This window comes from Echinops telfairi, unplaced genomic scaffold (assembly GCF_000313985.2).
Source record: "Echinops telfairi isolate 266 unplaced genomic scaffold, ASM31398v2 ScPeMD7_9;HRSCAF=40, whole genome shotgun sequence".
Classification (NCBI taxonomy): domain Eukaryota; kingdom Metazoa; phylum Chordata; class Mammalia; order Afrosoricida; family Tenrecidae; genus Echinops; species Echinops telfairi.
Window position 1 is genome coordinate 27,233,912 of NW_022103906.1, and position 6,545 is coordinate 27,240,456.

A 6,545-nucleotide genomic window follows, 5' to 3' on the forward strand; every position below is an offset into this window, starting at 1 on the left:
AATTACATAATTTCATTATTTCATAAATAATTTATGCACCAAATTCCCTCCGAAGATGGGTATGAGATACGTGGTTCCTTTTCACAGAGAGCGTTTCGTGTAGAGTGGAATCACCTATGGAATGAAAGCTTAGAGAGATGACAGCTGTTTCTCACATCTAGGACAATAATGCTGAGAGCCTTGTATTTGGGATCTAAAGCTGTATTTTTCCTCCTTTTCCTTTTCAGTAAAGGGTGTTTAGATAAAGGCACATGCTGGCTACTTTGCAAATCAATGCACACACCTTTTACACTAATTGCCAGTGTCAGTTGCTTCTTGGCAAACGTCGGGGGGAGCTGCTGTGCAGACACTCATTAACGAGACTGGATGCTTGCAAGCATTCAAATCTGGCAGAAGAGAGTTATGAGTCACCTAATCCAAAACACCACCGATGCTCTGAAATTTAGTGTGCAAAGATGATGGAGAAAATTGTGGAGCAATATTCAAAATTGTAGGAAAAGGTCTGGCTGGCCCTGAGACGCCCTTCAGGCCTGGAACACTCCCCTGCACTCGGCTCGCCTTTCAGCCCAAAAAGATAGCTACAGAAGGTGAGCAAGAACACTAGGAAACATATCAAACACTCAGTCCAAAGACTACAAATGTTGTTAAAGGAATTAAAGAATACCCCTTTGTTTTTTTTAATTTAAAATTAATGTTTCATAAAAATTTAACATTGCTAAAAGAGTAATAAACTACAAACTGAACTCTGGATTCAACACGAGCCATATCAGCATTCGCACGGACGTGCTTGGAGCCCTTGAAAAGCTGAGTCTAAAATGTACGGGATGGTAAAGAACCCATGACTATGAGAAAAACATCAAGAAAAGGATGAACAAAATACGAGTACTGACCTTGAAAGTTTAAGACGTACTAAAAACAATGGGAAAATATATGAATACAAGTAGACATGGATCGGTGGGGAAGAATGAGGAGTTCTGAAGTAAACTCACACATCTATGTACAACTGACTTTTAGAAGAAAGTAAAAACCATTTGGGCTTGTGTAAGATGATAAGACACAGCAACAAAAACAGGTAATGTTTATATAGATCTTAACTGCTTTTTGTCATTTTATTACTAAGCTTTTAAAGAGTTATTCACATTTCTAAAAAATACTCTCTTATCATATATATGATTTCCAAATACAGTATCCCATTCTGTGTGGGGGTTATATTTTCAGTCTTTTAAGGTACCTCCTGAAGTAGAACATTTTTTTAATGTTATAATGAATGCAATAGTATTTTAAATTTAATTTTGTAGTAATATATTAAATTTCTTGCATCTTTTAGTTCTAAAATAAAAATGTTATTTGTAAACTTAAATAATTTAAATATCACTTTATAATAATTATTTTCCCATTTGCTCAAACCTTATAACCATATAAAATGTTATGAAGAAATCTAAACATCATTTCTCCATTTATTAAAACTCAATGTCAAAAAGATATTACCAATCAATGAGCAATTTAAAAATCATTATTTTCATATGAAAATGTATATTCTTGAGTATGGTTGTGCATGCATGTAAACTTGCCAAATTACATAATTTCATTATTTCATAAATAATTTATAATGTTGTGATAGCTACATAATCTCTTGTCTATTTGAGATGTAAGAGTGAAAGGGGTGGAGTTTAGACTGTCAATCAGGTCCAGGTTTAATGACCTCATTTGGAGATGCTAAGAAGGTATAAAGCTCATTGGAGGCAGGACACATCCTCACTCCCTGGGAGATATTGTGGTTGACAAGCCACATGGAGACAGGCTGATGGGAGCCAGAGCCTCGGAGGTTAAGAAGCCACGTGGAGACCCCAGCCAGTGCTGAGATGCTTACACTGCCACTGGATCCACAAGACTTCCCACCCACTGGCCTGTGATTGCCCTGCAATCGGCATCTTTGCATGTGTTTTGTGAGTCTGCACAGTAATTTATAGATCGGTATCGGACATATGGGCTAATGCCGGATTTGTGGGCTTGATATGGGCTGGGTTGTTTTCTCAATATCCAATTGCTCTTGTATATAAAGATCCTTTTTGTTTGTTTTGTTTTGTAAAATACTTATTTTTAAAAATCACTTTATTGGGGGCTCATACAACTCATCACAATCCATTGTGACAAGCACATTTGGACATTTGTTGCCCTCATCATTCTCAAAACATTTGCCTTCTACTTGAACCCTCCCTCATTTCCCCTTTCTCAGCTCCTCATTTCCCCCGCCCTCTCTGTTCTCCCCTCCCTCTCTGCTCCACCCTCCCTCATAGACCCTTGATAATTTATAAATTATTATTATTTTGTCATATCTTGCAGTGTCCGGTGTCTCCCTGCACCCACTAAAGCTCTTTCTTATACACGTGAGTGTCTATGAATTTGTTTCTCTAGCCTGCCCAGATGAACACAAATGTAATAATAACACTGTCATTATGGACTTCATAAAACATTTTCTGTTTTCAGATAAAATATAAAATTCCATAGATTAAAAAAATAAAAAGAACACTAGGGAGGAACGCCCTCCTGGGAACTATCAACCTTGCAATAATCAGTCTTATAAGACCAAAGGGCAGCGTCAGCCCAAGAACAAAGTTCCAGAAGGCAGAAAGTGAGAGGAAAGGAGGAGGACTGGAAACAGGAAGGCCAGGGAAAAAGTGGCAAGAATACTATTATGCTGTAGAGATTGCAAACACACACACACACACACACACACACACACACACAAAAGGGTCTGAATTGTTGAATGGAAAACCAGCTTGCTCTACAAACTTTCACCCAAACCACAAGAAATTTAAAAAAGAAAATCAAAAAGCGTCTGGGAAAATGCAATCACCTGTGGGCGGTTGGGTGCGTATATGTGTTCTGACCCCTCACTGTTGTCTGTTCTGTTCCTGACTGAAGTATAGAGATGGGAGCTGCTCACTCTTGTTGAAAATCATTCACAACATCACTAGAGGTTTTCTATTCCCCACAGGTAACTTTCTCAATAAGAAATTGTTAGGAACTTTCCATTGAAACTATTTTTTAAACATAAAGAAATTGTGTTAATTTTGAAACCTCACTCCCTACTAGACACTGTACTAAGTACTGAAGCAAAATTCCAGGAGAGATACGATGTGGTTTATGTAATATTTAGGGCTCTTTCCTATGCGTTTTTGTTCTATCCCAACTCAATTGATAAAAAAAAAAGATTTTCTTAGGCTTCCTTTGTAAAACTGCAGAACACCAAATAATTCTAAAACTGAATAAGAACTATTCTGACATCCATAAACAATCAAAAGCCCATTTATCAGGATCTCTATGTATCTCAAATATCAATCAGTAGAAAAGAAGAGCTTTGGTCTGACAAAGCCTATACACACAAATCTTATCAGAAAGATCTATTTTATTGGGTTTGAGTAAGTACATGAGATCCTTCATTTCCCTTAAAAGGAAATATACTGTCTAGATACCCCATGGATTTCTTGGAATACCTATAATCCATAGTATGCATAAATCTGTAGTTTTCTGATCCATTGGCTTCTGAAGCGGGTCACTAGGTCAAAATATTTTTTTAAGTGTTCAAAGACATAAATGATATTATGCTACTTGTAGATTCAAGAATAAGAGAAGAGGCAAAGGCACTGGTAAACTACGTGAAAAGATGCCTTTTGGAAATTGGGTTTCGAAAGAAATCTACTGGCTTGCTCTTTATCTCTATCCTCTCACCTGTCGGTGACCTTTTACTTCTCAACATTCTAGTTTCATGATTATTAAATCATACTGAGACTTCAGACCCAAGAGTTAAAAATGTAAATGTGTAGAGCAAAACTAAAAGCACATTCTTCAGCTCAGAGGAACATGTAGTCCTTGATGAAGATCATTTTCCTATCCCATTTCTAAAATCTGAGCACGTATAAAGGGTGAAGTCAGCCAGAAACACATCCGGAAGGAGAAGCAGCTTGAGGGTGATGACAAACCCCACAATATGCTCACGCTTGGTCTCCCTGGGGGACATCTGCCTTCTCCTCCTGTTTACTAGGCAGCCCTGGTGTAAGCCAGGAGGTGGGATGTGTTTGAAATGATGTATGTGCAAATAGAATTCCTTTCCACCCTATAGGAGAAACACCTTTCTCCATTTAAAAATAAAAATGTGTCTTCAATAACATTGTGGCTGATGCTAGTTACTGTGATTCTGACTCATGGTAACCCCATGTATTCTCCCCAAAAGAGCAAATCTCATTCTATTCCAGAATATAATAGTAGCCCTCACAAACAGGATGCCGGCATGCTGATATATAGAGAGCAATTAATGAAAGAAGCTATGTTAATTCCCAAGTGATCCACGGATGATCAATCTGAACAAAGATAAGAATGTGAGTCAAAAGAGTTGGCAATGCCTATACTGTGACTTGGATTGTTACTACTACCAGAAACTGGTAGGAACTTCTATCCTGCCTGGCTGATTCAGTGAAATGAGTTGGTGGGCCTCCTCTTGAGTGTCGTCAAAATCAAACACAGTTTGGGCACCTTTCCAGCTCTGGAATTTTAAAAAGGTATTATTAAGACAGTTAATAAGTTAATAAAGTCTCTTCAGCGTTTGGACCTGGTGATAAAAGCAAATAATGAAAGCAAAATATAATTCAGGATGATCTGTGCTATGACAAAGGTAACAGTAAAAGTCATTGCTCTGAAGCTTCACGTGTGTAAGACCCCTGAATCCCATTCAGTACTTACTGGGACTTAGACCCTTTCTGATTTACAGCCCCAGGGGGGGGGGGAGAAAATTTTTAGTATATTGTCTAGCCAATTATTACAGAACTGATTTTTTAAAACTCATTTTGTTGGGGGTTCGTACAATTCTTATCACAATCTATACATGCATCCATTGTGTCAAGCACATTTGTACATTGGTTGCCATCATCATTCTCAAAACATTTTCTTTCTACTTGAGCCCTTGGTATCAGCTCCTCATTTTCCCCCTCCATCCCTGCGCCCCCCTCCCTCATGAACCCTTGATGATTTATAAATTATTATTATTTTGTCATATCTTACACGGACCGAGATCTCCCTTGACCCACTTTTCTGTGGTCCATCCCTCAGGGAGGAGGTTATATGTAGATCCTTGTAATCGGTTCCCCATTTCCACCCAAGAAATTATTTTTTAAAACTACCTAGTACATTTAGCAATCTCACAGACATACGAATCACATAGCATACACTTCAATCATTCAATTATGCTCATAAAATTGTGGAACCATCACCACAATAAATTCCAAGACATTTCTTCTTCCTGTGTTCATTGTGCACTCCCCATTTCTTGCCAACTTCCTCTGTCATGTCCCTTTGAATCTACCAATCCTGTTGTTTTCTCCATAGGTTTATTTAATCTGGGCTCCATATACAGAAAATCATGGAAAATCAAGACAGAATATAAATACATAGCCCAACAATGACACAATGAAACAAAGATAAACTTCAATCAACAACAAAGCAGAAAACATTGCAAATTGTTTTTTAAAAGCAAAGAACACTTGAAGAATCAGCAAGCATTTAATGGAGGTATTTGCATGAAACACAAAGGACACTTCCAAGCTTACCTCTTCACCACGCTTTCTCTCAAGAAGCTCTAGAGACGCGATAAGATGAACTGAGTAAAGAAGGGAAAGGTGACCAATGGGAGCCCACAAAATAGGCTGAGAGCTTCACACTCCCACTTACCCAATCTCTACTCCCAGATGCTGATTTTACCATATATACTCGTGTCTAAGCCGAGTCTTTCAGCACATTTCTTAAAAATACTTTTATTGGGGGCTCTTACATCTCTTATCACTATCCATACATACATCCAGTGTGTCAAGCACATTTGCCATCATCATTTTCAAAGCATTCTTTTCCCACTTGAGCCCTTGATATCAGCTCCCCATATTTCCCCCCCCTTCCCCCAGCCTGCCCTACCTCATGAACCCTTGATAAGTTATAGATTATTATTTCCATATCTTACAAGGTCCTCCGTCACTCCTCACCCACTTTTCTGTTATTCATCCCCTTGGGAGGGGGTTCTATGTTGATCTTTGTGATCCATTCTCCCTTTCTCCCCCACCCTCCCCTAATCGTCCTGGTATCTCTACTCTCCTTTTAGCCCTGAGGGGTTAATTTATCCTGGATTCCCTGTGATGTGGGGTCTTATCAGTAGCAGTGTGCATGCTCTGGTCTAATCTGATTTGTAATGTAGAATTGATGTCATAATAGTGGGGTGAAGGTAGCACCAAAGAACTAGAGGAACGTAGCGTGTTCCATCAGTGCTATACTGCACCCTGACTGGCTCATCTCTTCCCTGTGACCCCTCTGTGAGGGGATGTCCAATTGTCTATAGATGGGCCTTGGGTCTCCACTCCATGCCGCCCCCCACCCCCACCCTTCTCACCTTGGGTACGGTTTTGTTCTGGATCTTAGATGCCTGATACCTGATCCCATTTTCACCTCATGATAACACGGGCTGGTGTGCTTCTTCCATGTGGGCTTTTTTGCTTCTAAGCTAG